General features: G+C 42.3%; 1 long non-coding RNA gene across 1 annotated transcript; it reads right to left on the bottom strand.

Moving 5' to 3' along the window:
* Positions 1 to 451: 451 nt before the first annotated feature.
* LOC121895283 lies at positions 452 to 14221 on the bottom strand. Its single transcript, XR_006095735.1, has 2 exons — positions 13371 to 14221; positions 452 to 1119 (listed from the first exon to the last, which is right to left on the bottom strand). It is a non-coding gene; the product is annotated as an uncharacterized LOC121895283 (long non-coding RNA).
* Positions 14222 to 17847: the final 3626 nt, after the last annotated feature.

Genomic DNA, 17847 nt, shown 5'->3' on the forward strand with positions numbered 1-17847 from the left:
CATTCTGTGGTTTTTTCCCTATTATGGGTTTTTGAACCAGAAAAATCCAGTTTCCATGACTACAAAATGCAAAATTTAGGCAGTTTTCATATTTTTGTTATGAAAGACTGAAGCGGAAGAATCTGTGTAGTTACCCTCGTCTCAACTGATTAGAGGGACTAAGGGACTGAAAAAAGAAAGAAATCCCATACTCATGTCAATGGGAATTCCCAAATGACGTAATGGGGGGTTCGGGGGCGCTGAGGGATTCATGCCACATGCCAGTGTGTTTTATATTTTGGGAATTATTAAAAGTTTGTGGCCTCTGATGCCTTAGTGCAGCACCTGTTAAATACCTGAAGTTTTCTACATAGATCACTACATTCATGTACTTTATAGGACAGGAATTACATCATCCATGAACCAGACAGAATAGTGAAATGACATAAACTATAGTCTGTGTTCTGGTACAGTATAATGTTTGATAAATCTCAGCCAATATATCAGGTCTGAACTTGGATTTGATTTCTCTTATTGTAGTTAAAGCTGCAGCTGAATCACTACATATGACTGAGTTGTCTGGTTTATTGTTCTTTATCCACCAAAGTGCACATTAATATTGTCAACATCTCTGCTGTGAATACTGACATCTGATATGTCTGTTTTGAATTCTTAATGACTCCAAATGCCACTTTCCCGCTCTCTGGATCCTTTGATCCATCTGTATTCTGTAAATATGAACTCCATCCTTGTTGCAGATGAGACTTCACTTCCTTGACTATATCTCCTGATTTCTATCTTTTGTTATTATTCAGTATGCATAGATTGACTTCAGGTTCTGGGATTATCCATGGTGGTACAACTGACCAACACATTAATATTAATGATACCAGTTTCCCCGCCTTAGATCTTCACTTCTTTCCAAAGTTTCTTCTTACTTCTGATTTAAGAGAGATGATTGAATTTGTCTAATCGGCACTATCAGCTGGGTAGCACGCGCTGTCCCATTGGTCATTGCACGCCATCAGGCGGGTCATTGGGACATACTGTCTCAATACATACCACCTGACTCAAGGCTAGCAACAAGAAGGAAGGTCGGTCAGCAGTGTGTCAACTGTAGAAGTCTTTATGCAAACTTCACTAAGATCAATGAAAATCTGAATATATTTAAACTTAAATTCAATTCAATAGCCTTATCTGAGACATGGTTAAATCAAGAGAAAGGTATTGATTTCCATATTGATGGTTTCTTTATATCAATAGAACCAACAACAGGGGAGGGGGTGTGGCCCAGTATGTGGACAGTGACTTGATCACAAGATATTAAGACAAAAAAACAAACCAATAACAACTTCCCCTGTCCTTCTATGCCAGTCTCTTTCTGATTGTCCATGTCATATTTGTTTAATATGCTATTTTTAAATGTTCATTTAAACTTACTAAATGTTCTGCATGTTTTCAGTTCCTCACTGCAGCTGTTCCATAAATTAACTCCTTTGACTGTAATACAATGATATTTTACATTAGTCCTCACTTATCATTTATTGCACAAGTCATGTTGACTTTCTCTCATTTGAAACAACTTTTGGATACTTTTAGGTAACAATTGATTTTTAACTTTGTACATGATTTGAACCGTTTTAAATTCAACCTAATCTTTAAATTTTAGAGCCTTTAAATTTAATAAAAAGTGGGTTTCTTGGTTCTCTATGTGGTTTTGTTTACACAAACTTGTGTGTTGTGCATGTAGCAGATGTCCATATAAAGAAATCCGTCACGAACTGACGTCAGCTTGGGCTGAAAGTAGAAAAAAACAAGTTAGAAACAGCGTTCAGAGCAGTCTGAAGCTGCTGCTTTCTGCTCACAGGGATGACTGTGACATACGTTTACCTCGTTATTTGACACGTTGGCCACTTTTAACATGAACATCCGACACACAAATACACGCATAATATATATAAATAAAAATATGGAAAAGCATAATACGTTCCCTTTAATAAAACCAATATTTAAACCAATTAATAAAATAAAACTATTACACAAAACTTAAATGTATTTCCCTTTTGCTTTCCCACCTTTCTCAGAAGTTATGACCTCTCTTTATCTTATTTACCAATAACGGAGCTCCTAATTTAAGGCACACACACACACACACACACACACACACACACACACACACACACACACACACACAGAGCAACCAAAATAAAACAGTGTCCTTTAAAACCAGAACCAAACGTTGCAGGTCTGAGTCGTTGCTCGGAGCGTAGTGACCTGAAACAAATGGCCGCTGCACTAGCAAATGCAAGCTACAAAATAAAATAGCAGGTGCACTGGTTAATTGTTACTCACAAATCCCTGAGTTGAAGCATGGACGATGCGTGACGAGAGGAATGATGAGTGAGGTTACAGGCTGGCGGGCGACAAGTCCAGACGAAGTGAAAGCTGAGCGGGAGACATCAACTCGTCCATAGAGTCCAAGGACTGTTTCCTGGTCCTCCGTCTATTAGACGTACATGACAGTTGTTCTCAGTCACTTAACTCGTCCTAAAGCTCCTTTACTTCTTATGCCGAGTGCATTTTGAGCTTTTAACTAATTGACATTAACACATACTAGCAACAAACAGTAACATTAGCTGCTACTACGGTGAAATATGTGCTAATATAACTAGCGCGCTAATGCGCTAATCGCGATTAGCATCTACCTTTTACACGCACTACGTCGTGATGAAACGATACAAAAAATACATACACAGAGGTTATTTACCTTCTGCATGTGGCTATTATGTCCGTTACCCGTCGGTAAAACTCTGCATCCATCAACACAACGAACATAAACAGTCTTCATCCATGGATGTACAAAGAGAATTGGATACAGCGTCGGCGGCGGGGCCCCGTTCATGCGGCCCATAGAGCATGCGCACTAGTAACGGTCGCCGGCCGAGTCGACTACTTCCGGTTTAGGCCTCCGGCTAACTTGAACGGGGATGAAACAATTCAATCGTGCGGCTCCTCTAGGCTTTTGAAATGTGATCGGACCAAATGGATCAAATTCTGATAGAGAGACAAGTCATTTCTTTATACGTCCATGTCTTCAACAGCGTAAACAACCTTCACACAGCTCCTGTTCGTCGTCTGACCAGCCCGTGGCTTTACTCTGCGGGGTCTCCTCTACATCCCGCCCCTCCACCTTTACAATTGGCTGACAGGTTGGTAACAACCAATCAAATCAACAACATGTTAAGATGGACAACTTTATGTCCTCTGGGACTAGGTTGTGAGATAAACACGCTGCTCTCATGTGAACAGCAAACAAACTACTTGAACTGCATGAACTTCACCAACACAATGACAAAGATTTATTCATCTGCCTGTTTTTAATTTACTATGAACTGTATTAAACATTAAACTTAACTGGTTTGAATAGAATACTTTTTAAACATTTAAAAACGATTTATTGATCTTTATTTATTTACATATTTGTCTAAAATGAAAACTTTTTTTAGACTGAGCTACATTTGAGATATATACACACACAGTAAGTTATATGTTGGACTATGAAGGAACAGCATAAGGTGGATAACAAAACTTTATTTAGAGGATCTTTATATAGTATTGAAATTGACTTTTAGCTTTGATAAAATTTATGTGGCTTCAATCATAATTTATTATCCAATATTACTCCAACAAATTTAATTTAACTCTTTCTATTCAACATCATTCATCATGGGTTTCCTGTATGAGTTAGTTGAACACTTCTCAAATATTATAAAGTTAAATTAGTGTTAGTTAGTTTAAGTGTTTCACTCTTTAGCATTTCCAGTTCTTTTTCCAGGGTATCCAAAAGTTGTTCCAAATTATTACTGTGACAAAATAAATGTGTATCATCTGCAAATATAGTTTAATATTTTGGAAACCTTACATATATTATTTATGTACAAAATAAACAACAATGGTCCTAACACTGAGCCCAGGGGAACCCCACAAGTCACCTTCAGTATTTGTGAGTAACAGTTATCGTTGATTTCTTGGATAATAAGCCCTGGTCAACTGTATCAAATGCTTTTTGAGATCCATGAATACTCCCACTGCATATTCCTTATTTTCTATTGCAGGTGATATTTCCTCCACAAGCTCCAAGTTTCCCTATTAGATCTAAACCCATATTGCTGTTCATATAGTATATTTCTCCAATATTATAGAGAAGCCTGTAATCGGAGAGTATATTCTCCTGCCATATATATATATATATATAATCTGGACTTCTCCACAGTGCTGATACCTCCCCTTCAAATAGACGTACCCCTTTGGATGTGTATCTCTGAGGAATGAGTTATAGCCTACAACATTTTTCACAGGATTTCACACAGCTACATGGTGTAACCCTGTATGTTGGAGAGTGTTTGTGCACCTCATAACTGTGCTATGATCATATATGCTTTCAGTGTGTACATTTTACAGATTTGCCTGGATGGCTGTGGCAGTCTGACATACGTTGCAGTAGTAGTCACACCGATCATTGATGCAATGATGAACTATAGCAGCCATCTTTTCATCAAATATTATTTGTTTCAGGGACCAATGTTTCAGCTCTACCGACCTTTCTCAGGGCAACAACTGACAGACTTTTTCACCCTATATATCAACTCACCTGCCACAGGTGGCTCCTGATTAGCAATCAGCAGGTAAGGCACCTGACACACTTCCTGTTTCTTCCATATATGGTCTTCTTAGATATACAAAAAACTGTACCATCATTAAAAGCTCCAGGAATATAACGATTTCATGAACAATAACAGACATCAAATATTTAACATTTCAAGGATCTAAAACAGTAAAATCTCATAACAGATAGGGTGAAGAAGTAGAAAAAATGTTTTAATGATATCCCCTGATTCAATCAATCAATCAATCAATCAATCAATTTTTATTTATATAGCGCCATATCACAACAGAAGTCATCTCAAGGCACTTTTCACATAGAGCAGGTCAAGACCGTACTCTTTAATATACAAAGACCAACAGTTCCCCCATGAGCAGCACTTGGCGACAGCGGTAAGGAAAAACTCCCCTTTAACGGGTAGAAACCTCAAGCAGACCCCGGCTCTTGGTGGGCGGCCATCTGCTTTGACCGGTTGGGTTGAGAGAGAGAAAGAGAGAGGGAAAGGGGGAGGGGGGACAGAAGAACAACAATCATAACAACAACAACAACAACAAGCACGAGCAGCAACAGCCAGGGAAGGACGCCATCAGGACTGTGAAGGACCGCGAAGGTTCGGCCCGGGAGTCAGGGGTTCCTGTGAGATGAGAAAGCACAAAAAACTCCGGGGAAGAAGCAAAGTTAGTGACATGCATTGATGTTACATGAATGCATACAGATGGAGAGGAGGAGGAGGAGAGAGGAGCTCAGTGCATCATGGGAAGTCCCCCAGCAGTCTAGGCCTATAGCAGCATAACTAAGGGCTGATCCAAGGCGAGCCTGGTCGGCCCTAACTATAAGCTTTATCAAAAAGGAAAGTTTTAAGCCTACTCTTAAACATAGAGAGGGTGTCTGCACCCCGGACCCAATCTGGTAGATGGTTCCATAGAAGAGGAGCCTGATAGCTGAAGGCTCTGCCTCCCATTCTACTTTTAAAGACTGTAGGAACCACCAGTAAGCTGCATACTGGGAGCACAGTGTTCTAGTGGGATAATACGGTACTATGAGCTCTTCAAGATATGATGGTGCCTGACCATTAAGGGCTTTGTAAGTTAGGAGAAGGATTTTAAATTCTATTCTAGATTTTACAGGAAGCCAATGTAGTGAAGCTAAAATGGGAGAAATGTGGTCTCTTTTTCTAGTTTTAGTCAGAACACGTGCAGCTGCATTCTGGACCAGCCTCTTGACATCTTATCAAGTTTGTATAAGCTACGATCATAGGTGGAAGAATGGTAAATGGACTGTACTTGTATAGCGCCTTCCTAGTCTTCCAACCACTCAAAGCGCTTTTTACACTACGAATCACATTCACACACATTCACACGCTGAATGGGTACAGGAGCTACCATGCAAGGTCCCCACCTGCCCATCAGAGGAAGCTAACCATTCACACACATTCATACACTGATGGCTCAGCCATCAGGGGCAATTAGGGGTTAAGTGTCTTGCCCAAGGACACATCGACATGTGGACTGGAGGAGCCGGGAATCGAACCGCCGATCTTCCGATTAGTGGACGACCCGCTCCACCTCCTGAGCCACAGCCGATCTGAAGTAATCAGATCCTTTACTGCACTAAACGTGGTAATAGATCAAACACAATACCAACAGAAAAAGGGCATGTAAACTCCATCTACTCTAATAGATCAACTTAGAAAAGATCCCACAACATGATTTTGTGGTCATGGTCACGTCATGTGATACCTGTGTGTGATACGTACTGCTCAGCTGACCATCAGACTGAACACTAGTGGGTTATTTCATGAGATATTATCATCAATGGAAGGAAAAACTTCAGGCACTGATGAATGGAGCAGGAACAAAAACACTAGGATTCAATTAAAAGCCCTTATTCAAAACATGGCTCCTTACAATAAAACATGATCTGTTTCAACTTTAAAGGTCCAAAAGGCTGAACAATAAACAAGCAAACATGTACATATGATTATGCAAGAATGTCAGTTTGTCAGAATGAGACTCAAGCACAGGGCTGTCTATAAAGCCAAGTGTCCAGTTAGCTCTCCTCACTGACATGTAAATGAGTCTTTAAAGTCTCAATGTCTCGTCAGCGGTGGTTCAGAGGTTGTTGTTCTTTTCTTTTTGTGAAGAAGACTTTCTTGAGGAAAATAGCAGGACGAGTAAGTACTGATTCATTTTCACTAGTTGATCTTTTAATTTGTGTTTTCTGCTTGATTTGTGACATTTGTGACAAATTAAAATCTAAATTCAGTCCTCCAGAGAGATAATACTTTTTATTGCTGTGTTCATATCAGAGCGTGTGTTTCTGTATTTGGAGAAGTTTACCGATGCTATGGCTGTGCAAGGCTGGAAAGTCAATACTTGTTGCAAAGAAGATAATTTAAGCTTTAATTTGATGCTGAACATGTTTGATTTAAAGCAGGTTTAGCAGAAATACAGGAGGATAGGTACAATTATAAATGTAGGTTGGCTGAGGGTCTTTTGAAAACAGCTAAATGTAAACGTAATTCAGCAGCGTGCTGCTAGACACCAGAAAGTTTCAAATGAACAATGTTGGAGTGGGATCATGTTAACCTGAAAGACCAGGTTAACTCTAGAGAACATATGGCTGCTAATAATAGATGAATGCAGAATTGTGTAACAATATACATTAAATACAAACAACAATACATAACTTAATTCAATCAATTAACATCAATACGTCAAAAGTGAACAAATAAATACATGAAATAGAAATATTTACAAAGCTGTGTGAAAAAAGAAATGAAGACACAAGGAGAAATATATACTAACATAAACAAACAACATTGAGGAGTCTCAGTATAATATATAATTAATATTATTAATAATATACAATATAATTACTATATATAATGTTACAATTAAAATGGCGGGCTTATATCTTTACACAAAGAGATAATACTAATACTACTACTACTAATAATATAGATATAATTATAGTATAGATAATGTACAGATATGTATAGATAACAATGCTACTCATTGTCACTGATGTCTCGGCTGGTGTTACTGGGGGAACAGCTGCTTGGTACTGGGCAGAAGATATTTTGCTGATGTGTACAACCTGATAGTTTGTTTGTTTGGTGGCTTTTAACAGGATTTAAAAAGGCAATTGTAGAGAAAAGATTGGCATTACTAAATGACTGGGCTGTTTCTGTGGAAAGCTAATTAGGGATATTGAAAAAAATATATATAAACATTAACAGGTGGTTAAAAAGTAACCAGAAAAAAATGTGCAAACAAATGATTTTATTATCAATTTTCAATGTTTTATCTGCTATAATTTATTATGTATGAATATAGCATCTTCCTAAATTGCATTATAATTAGTGTTATGATTTTGGTTCATTTTCAGTTGTTCCCTGTCTTGCTGCTCCAGACTGCGTTTTCCTGATTCACGTCCGCAGCGGGCCTACGGTGGCCGGCATGAATGTGGGACTAGCCCCTCTCTCACAATCATGGATGTATAATAAGAGCTCTTATAATACATCTATGCTCACAATGCAATGTGTGTTGTACGTGGGAAGATATGAGTGTTCATGTGTTCAATGTAGATGTAGATGTGATGACATGTGGGGCAGACAGCCCGCCGCCCCGCAGCAGCGTCATTTGAAATATTTTAAATGACGCTGCAGTGCGGCTACAGCGCGAGCTTGAAATTTACAGTCGGCAAAAGAGGGGAGACTTTCCTCCAACGCTAGCAAACTTGAATGAATTAAGTGGATTTCATAACCAAGCACAGGGTACAAACCCTTTATTTGGAGGAGAAACTGGATTTAAAGCGCCTCGGAGCCCACCAGCCACGGAGTACTGTCATCACTCAAACTGCTGGTTAAATTAACCGCGGGAGGAAAAACCGCCATGCTGCCCTTTTCTGAGCCGTCAGCTGGTAAGTGAAAGTATATTTTGGTGGTTCTGGTCCGTGCATTGGCCATATTGTTGTGCTGGATCGATTGATGTAGATGGTGACGAGTGTCAGTGTGTCCGTGCTTATCTACTGAGGTTGTTGTCATAAAGTTGTTGTCACAGAATAGATTAGTATCCTTAAAAAGTTGTCTTTGCACTTCGTTGTGGTGTCGAGCTCTTTGCTGTTCGTTCATGGCCATGTAGGCTGATTTGTTCTGAGCTTGGCTGTGTCGGCTTATGACGATATAATATCGCATTATTAATGAATCAATATTTCAGAGAGGTTGTGCTTCAGTGATGCGTTCAGGCGCCTCGTTCCTGAACGCATCACTGTCGTGAGTCAACCAGCCAACTTCAGCTAATGCTTTCTAGAGATCGTGGCTTTTCCCAAACTGAATAAATACAACACATATAAACACAAAACTGCTTTGCTAGCTCAATCTCGTTGTAACTAAGATATTCGTTGAGAAAAATATTTTTTCCATGGACAGATTTAGCTACTACGTCCGCAAACTTCACATATATTTGTAAGCTAGTAGCGCCACAGCACCGGCACAGCTGATGGAGGATGCTGGAGTGGAAACTGAGATAAACTCTCAACTGAAGGGAAAATGGTTAAGTTTAGCTGTGTGTGGGGGAGCCAGATAATGATGAAGAGTGAGGAAGGGTTCAGGTTTTTCTGTGTGTGTGTGTGTGTGTGTAACTCGTCTCAGTCTCAGAGTTCAATCCACCCGGTAAAGGGTCCGTTTTGTTTCCCCCACAACCCCTAATCAGTTCAGTTCAATCCACTTTCACAAACATTAACTCAAAACTCCACTCCGGGTTTTCACCTCAGATCCCCCACAAAACAAAACAAATCAAAGACACTAGCAAAGCCACACATAATATTTTTAGTGATAAGGCTTTTTTCATTTGAACACGGCTAGGTGTGCTGTTCTAAATGTCTAGTTGACCAATCAGATTGCTTGGTGGGAACTACGTGTTGTGTAATTTAGGCTTGTGACAGTGGTGATGTAACTTGTGTAATTTCTCTCTCTCTCTTCCTCTGTTTATGTGTACAGGACCTGCTAGAAGCCACTTTGTTGTTAAAAGTGTTTTGTGGAGCCATGCATGGACCCATAACATGTTAAAAACACATCAGTAGCAAGAGCAAGTACTGTAGTTTTCCTGGTATGTAGCCTATCTATTGAAGTAGTTGTTGCCCCACCAATTTTTTAAAAACACCACTGCTCATGCCAATGTGTTGCTCAGTTCTCAATCGTTGGTGACTCCACTGTCTGACAAACTCTAGGCAAGATTGCTGGATTCTTCCGAGATAAACATAATGTAATGCTCAGACTTGCACTTCATTATTTGAATCAAGAATTCCTACACTCTCCATGTACTGAAATAGTTGTCAGTAGAAGTCAGAGACAACTCTATTGCCATCCGCCCACAGCCTCTCAATCCGTTGATTATGAACACTTCTAGCAGCTATATAACTCCCCCGGTCCGCACCCCTGTTCTCAATCATAAACCTTGCCACATCTACATTTTCTCCCACTCTGTCCCCTCTTACTCTGAGTGGCAAACCAAACTGAGATACACCATTGCAGAAAAAAGAAAGAACAGTTGAAGCACGCTTGTTTGTGCAACATTCCAAATAAACGACTGTAGCCATCAATGCATCCATGGAAAACAAATCTCCAGGCGATCAGTTTATGATTGGAGTCAATGTGCCTGTAATGAAAATGGAAAACAAGGTTAAAGTGACTACAGAACACATATACAACTGCACGGTTGGTCTTCATCTAGAGACTGATCAGCCTACTACGCTGTTTTATCTCTGTTGTATATAGTAATGGGTGTAGCCGTGTGTTAGCATTGTGGCCGGATTTGCACAAAGCTTTGTAGAAGGTTCATTGTAGGTCAACTGAGAATTGATTAAATTTCCACAATCATCCACCAAATGGGGGCGCTGTAACCCTGACCAATCACTAAAAGGCGTAACTTCCAAACGCATTTCACGTAACACCACAAAACTTTGTAGAAAGGTTGGACATGGGCCGAGGAAGAACTGACTAACTTTCCACCTGGATTGTCCTTAAATGGATATTTCACTTTAGTAAAACTTCTCAAAATTCAGCAGTCTTACCTCTATCAAAGTGCATCTACAAGTAAGCTAGTGATCACTGCTGTCCTTGTTGTCTGCCCTCAACACCACCATTTCTCCCAGGTGTCAGGCTCCTCATTCACTTCCATTCATTTTAGGGACCTAGTCTAAATATTATACTGGTGGTGTTGAAAACAGATAACGGGGACAGCAATGGTCACAAACTTACTTGTCGATTGCTTTAGATGTGGGTAAGACTACTGAATTTTGGTGGAGGTGGAGTGGGGGACAGAGGAGGACGGGTGCCTGCTGTCCTCTGCATCTCTTACATTGGACTTAATGTATTTCATTTTTTTCATGCTAATCTGTGATTGGCCATGACACGTAAAATTTCGCTCCAAGGGACGACGTCCTCTCTAACCAATCAACAACCAGAATGCAATATTGACATCGAGTTGGTCCAATGATAGTTTCCAGATTTCATCTTCAATTCTCTCCACTGTAAGGCAGAGTAGCAGCAGTAGATAGCTCCTTGCGTTAGCCAACGCAACAGTTAGCTTGTTGTAGCAGCCTGAAGGACTCTTTATACATCCATGGAAGGACTATTAAGGACTGTTGTTAAGCTAACGGGAGAAATGATCTGGACTGTGCAGCGCAGCAGCAGCAGGACGCTGACGGGAGGCTGGGGAGAGAAGCAACCGGAGAAACAACCAGGAGAGTTAGCTTGTTTGTCATTGTTGCTAATGATATCAGACTGGTTAACCAGCAGCCACAAAGTTCTGTTAACTAACAAACAAGATGACCAACAGCTACAAATGGACGTTATGACATGAATACTTCATCTCCATGATAGAAAGAAGAAGACATCAGATAACGTGAGTCAGATACAGCTTCTCTCTCTCTGTCTCTTTGGTCGCTAATTTCATCTCTGATGGTTAAATGTCTCTGTGTGGCTTTTTTGTGTTTTTTATCTCCTTAACAAGAATGCAGCAGAGATCATATAATGTGTTGTGGGTAACGTTAGTTTGCTTGTTGATGTTACAGTGAGCTGTCTGGACTCACTCATTCATTGTTTTTAATTGAGTGGTTGTTCAGTCACCTGTTGATGTGTGATTAGTGAATGAGTGCAGGAGGTCTGGCTGCTTGCTTCTGACAGTTTCTTTAGTTCCTTTTTAAGCTGAGTCATATATTGAGTAATAAGCTTAAAGTAACTAGAATAAAATGTGTTTACTAGTGGTGTAACAGATTGTAGTTGATCCGTGATCCGTACGGATCGCCCCCCACAGTTCGGCAGGCATATGAACTGCGGATTAATTGCAAAATTTAATGTCTCAGTTAAAGTAGACATTTTAGAGACAAAGTAAACAAACTGCTGTAAGTACAAGTCATAGACAGACAGCGTGTCGTTAACGTTAACAGGGATTTTGAAGAGCAACAATCAAACCAGCATGTAACAGGTCCGATGTGACATTTGAGTTGTTTACCTGCTGTTTAATGTGCTGCAGCTGAGCAGCTAATTAGCATCTAGCTGCTAACTGACGTTAGCGGTGAATGTTTGTTATCATCGAGTTTTGATGATGTGGACAGAGGCTGTTTCATTCACTGTTTAAAAGAGGAAGGTTTCATGCCTCATATTGCAATAACTAAGCTTTAAATATTTTATATATTTTATTTTACTTTATTTCATTTAGACATTGGACATCTTAAATGTTGTTTTCATTTAAGACCATGGGCAAAAGTTCCTTGCTGTTTCTGGCTGTAAGTGTGTTGCAGAATAAATGGAGAACGCTGATCCTAATAATGATCCGATCCGTGACTCAAATCCATGATACGATCCAAACCGTGAGTTTTGTGTTCATGTTAACACCCCTAGTGTTAACATATCAGCTTTATAGACTATATTTTGTATGTCGTGCACATAGATAAGATTGTGTAAGTCATGTATTTGATACATGCATTAATACTTTCTGATGTGAACCTACACTTTTAGATCTGTGAATGTTTTTAGTGTTCAGTCTCTCTAGTATTCAGCACTGATCTGAACCTGTATCACATTATAAGCTTTGTGCTACTTTATATATTTCTGTACACTAAGAAAATACACAGGAAACACGTGTAAATCATGTGATTTGTCTGTTTTTGATGAGAACATAAATCTGTTGACGCAAAAGAACAATACTATAAATCTGAATTTCACTTTGTTGGTAAAATGACACATTTGAACCAGTCCATGGCTAAAATAAGCTCTTCTTTGTTTAGAGACATTATGTATATGCTAGATGTCTTTAAAGAAGCAGCCTTTTCACCACTCAAGCAAATTGTTTTATTGGCATATAAAATTGCCCCCCACCCCTTGCTGCATGTGTGCACATGATGTTCACACGTTATGTGTATGTTTGCAAATTATGTACAATAATTCATTGTTCGAACAGCAGTGATTTGCATCTGACGCATCTAGGTCGCGGAAGTGGTACTCAAAAAACTCGTCCAGGGTTGGCAGGTCTGACTTTGTGATAAAAGCATGAAAATCAGCAATATTATATGTAGGCTATAGTTTTCCGTGCTGTACCATATCTAGTGCCGATTGAGCTGGACCTCATGGGGGGCTTGCCTATTTGTACTATCTGCTAGTTTTTCCTGGACTACACCTTGATAGTGACTCAAGATAAAACAAAAATCAACATTTACCATTTACCTAAGATCAATGAAAATTTGAATATATTTAAACTTAAATTCAATTCAATAGCCTTATCTGAGACATGGTTAAATCAAGAGAAAGGTATTGATTTCCATATTGAAGGTTTTGAGCTTCTTTATATCAATTGAACCAACAACAGGGGAGGGGGTGTGGCCCAGTATGTGGACAGTGACTTGAAATGCAAACCAGTCGAATATATGACAACTGTAATTGATGATTTAATGCATAACCATGGAAACTGAAGCAAGAGGGATGAGGAATGTACTTGTGTATACAGAACATCGGGGTCACATGTAGAAACATTTTAAGATAGTTTGAAAGAATTAATGAAAATAAAATGTCTGCAATCTGTGGAGATTTATTTAATATTGACCTCCTAAATGTATCTAAACATAAAACATCAGATTTTCTGGATGCATTATATAGAAGAGGGCTATACCTATTGATCACCAAGCCCAGTAGAAAAACCTCCATTTGTGCAACATTAAGCGACTATTTAACTGTGTTTGCAATGTATGATTAATATGAAATATATGATAAATATATGACTTATCATTGTATGATAAACATTGTCCAACAACACCATGTTAACAGAAACGTGGTTATAATAAAAAGCCTTGGATAAAAAATGGGCTTACAAACTTTATGCAAAAAGAAAAACAAACTTTAGAGAGATTTCATAGCAGCCAGGTGATAAAGAAGTTAAAGCAGGAGGAGGAATAATCCTGTTTGTGTGTCAGTGAGCATCTGGAGCATCTTAACAAGATTGTGTAGTAGCTCCTAAAGAAATGAGACCAGAAGAGAGTAGAGATTAGGGTTGTGCCCGAATACAAATAATTTAGTCAGCAAAGCACGTAGTGTTTTTTTTTTTTAAACTAATATTTGTTTCATATAAATATTTTAAAAATTATTTGTATTCGGGAAGAAACCCCCCCCAAAACACATGTCAAATACCAGCACGCATGTCTGTTACATCACTATCTCAGTCTCTCTCTTCTGCTCCGCTGTTACATCTATCAGCAGGTCTCAACGAGGGGAGTCACATCCACCTGCTACATGATGCACATTTCCTTGTTTGAACATCACTCCCGGAGTTTGGGGTGTTCCCCAGAGAAGTCGCTAAGGAGATGGGTGGATGAGGAGGGAGGAGCAGCTAAAGAGACGGGAGGAGGAGGAGGATGGAGTATCCTTGTGGAACATTTAAAATGGTGAAGATGCTCGAATTTTGGTTAATGGCAGGGGTACCAGGCAGGGTCGTTCTGACCCCACGAAGTATGAATGGATGAACCAGTTAAGTTAATATTGCTCGTTCTGATAACTTTGGCTGCTGTCTGTTTGCTTTTGAGAGCTCTGAGTGGGCCAGGGTGCAAGACCCGCCACTCTTAACTGCGATCCAAGCGACGAGAAGCGATTAAGCCAACTGACCCCTCTAACCGACTGTGATAGGACAGGTCACCTGCTGTCATAGAAGGAAAGATGTGGTCCACATCTAGGGCGAGTGGAGTAGTTGCCAGGAGCAGGCTATTACTCAAGAGGAAGGAGGAGGAGAGCCCGGCTGGGACTCCTAAAAGAAAGAAGGTACCATCTGGAGCGAGGGCTCTTTTCCCGGCTGGGAAAAGAGCAGGCATGATCTTCCTAAGCACGGAGAAGGGATGGAAACCCAAGCGGGCTAGCAAGGGTCTTCCATCGACAGTCATGGTGGGCCTCCGGGTGCCATGGCTAGTCCAACCGTGCAGGTTGTGCGCTGCCAGTCTGGGCTCGGTGAGGGCCGCCCAGACTCACTTGAGGAAAGCACACAAACCAAGGGTGATTCTTTTCATCTGCGGCAAGTGTGCTGGTACTCACAAGACCCCACACCGAGCGACGTGCCACGCAGCGAAGTGTGGGGCAACCCAATCCGGAGCGGGTACCATCACGGGGTTTGCCTGCAATACATGCCCTAAATCTTTCTCCTCACAGAGGAGCCCCTTGGCCCATCAGAGGAGGAAACACCTGGGCTTGTATGTCAGCAAGGCAAGAGAGCGGAAGGCTAAGGCGGCAACCGACAGTGGGTGGACCCAGGCCGAACTGGCAACCCTGGAGTGCGTACACAACGATCTCGGCGGAAAATCTGGGTTCCTCGAGGCAGCGGTTTCGGCCCTCCCCCACTACACGAAGGCCCAGATACAGCGAAAATGGAGGAGCCTCAGGAGGCTGAGGAGAAAAACTGTGGATAAGTCCCCCACAGCGGTTGCCTTAGGGAAGTTGCCGGACCTCACTGAGGAGCTGCCTCTCAGAGCCCCGGTGGCCCTGGTCAAGGAGCACCTTGCAAAGACCTTGCAGGTGAACAGTGCTGATGGCGTGTCACCACTGACCTCCTCCTGCAAGGCAACCAACCGTTATCTGAGGAAAGTACTCGCGGATTCGGGGCCACGCTCGAATCGTGAGTACGGGAAGGAAGACCTGGTCGGATCGTCAAAAACGCCTCAAAATGAACAAGAGGCTCCGATACAAGAACTTGCAGACGCTGTATCGGAGCAACAGAAGCTCTGCTGCGAGGTTGGTGCTCGATGGCAGGGAACAAACGGTCTGCCGTATTGATCCCAGACTGGTCACTGAGACATACAAGGGGATATGGGAGAGAGACGACAGTTTCGTGGGCCTTGGTTAGTTCGCCTCCTTGCCGGAGGCGGACAACTCGTCCCTATGCCCTCCCATCTCACGGCTGAGGCGCTACAGGCACTTCGGAAGATGGACCAGGCGAGTGTGCCTGGTCCTGATGGCGTTGGACGGCCTCGGACGGTTGCCGAGGTGCCTCAAACAGAGCCGAACCACCTTGATCCCCAAGTCTAGTGATCAGAGTAAAGCCGGCGACATTAACAACTGGCACCCCATTACGATCGGCTCGGTAGTCTTGAGAGCGTTCTCAAGAGTCTTGACGATGAGACTGACCGAGGCTTGCGCCATCCACCCTCGTCAGCGGGGCTTCACAGAAGCGCCAGGCTGCTCCGAGAACCTGGCCATCCTCGACGGACTTATCCGGGTAAGTCCCAGAGGAAAACATTGGATGTCGTGTTCATCGATCTGACCAAGGCATTCCACACTGTCTCCCACAAGCATATTGCCGAGGTGCTTGAGAGATGTGGAGTGGATGAGTTGATTAGAGGTGTCATCCGAGACTCCTACAGGAATTGCTTCTCGACAATAAAGACTGCTCAAGGCGACACCAGGAAGATCGGGATCAAGGTGGGTGTAAAACAAGGCAATTCAATGTCTCCTCTGCTCTTCAACCTGGCCCTCGACCCGCTTCTCCACATGTTGGAGAAGCTGGGGGTGGGGTTTAGTGTTGAGGGCACCGCCATCACCTCACTGGCGTTCGCGGACGACCTGGTGATTCTGAGTGACTCGTGGGAGGGTATGTCCAGGAACTTGGAAATCCTGGACAGATTCTCGGACCTTACGGGCCTGAGGACCAATCCCACCAAGTGTCATGGATTCCTTATTGGGAGCGACGGCCCAAAACGATACACAGTCAACGACTGTGACACTCGGTCACTCTCGGGAATGCCCATTCACATGGTGGGGGAGCAGGAATTGGCGAAGTATCTGGACATCCTGATAAATCCCTGAAAAGGGATCCTGAATCCCCCACTAAGAGATACAATAAAAGACATGACGGACAGGATATCTAAGGCCCCCCTGAAACCATCTCAGAAGGTCGAGCTTTTGAGAACGTACGCTATCCCACGGACGGTGTACGTCGCGGACCACGGCTCGGCCTCACAAACAGCGTTGGACGAGTGTGACAGGGACATTTGGACACAGGTGAAGAAATGGCTCCACCTGGAGCCATTCACCACCGACGGGCTGCTGTACAGCAGATGTGTGGATGGAGGACTTGGTATCATGAGATTAGCTGCCCAGATCCCGGCAATCCAGCTAAGGAGGCTGTTGTCTCTGTACAACTCGACCGATGACTGCACCAGGACGATCTCCAGAGCCTCCATCCCAGTGTCCCGGATATGGCAGCTCTGGCGGCAGGTGCTGCGGGATGGGGGCAGGCCGGACAAGAACAGTCGGCCGGACTTGGATCAGACCGATGTCAGCAGGGCGAGCACGTCGGCGTGGAGATCGTGTGCGTTCGACAAGTGGTGTAAGTTGATCAAGCAGGGCTTGGGAACGGTCATGTTCAAGAGCGACAAGATCTCCAACGGCTGGACCCGGGATCCCGAAAAGCACCGGCTTACACAATCGGAATTGATCATGGCACTGCAACTCTATACTAACACACTCCCTACCCTTTCGCTGCTGTGGAGAGGAAGGGGGCCCAAGGAGTCGCAACAGTGCAGACTTTGTCAACAAGAGAAGGAGACCGTGCAGCATATTATTGGGAACTGTGCGGAGCTCAAGAGGAACCGCATGGCCAGCCACAACAAGGTGTGCGTGTTCCTCCAGAAGGAGGGTGAAGACTTAGGCTGGCACGTGATGAGGGAGA

The sequence above is a fragment of the Thunnus maccoyii genome, chromosome 4, assembly GCF_910596095.1.
Source record: "Thunnus maccoyii chromosome 4, fThuMac1.1, whole genome shotgun sequence".
NCBI classification, from domain to species: Eukaryota; Metazoa; Chordata; class Actinopteri; order Scombriformes; family Scombridae; genus Thunnus; species Thunnus maccoyii.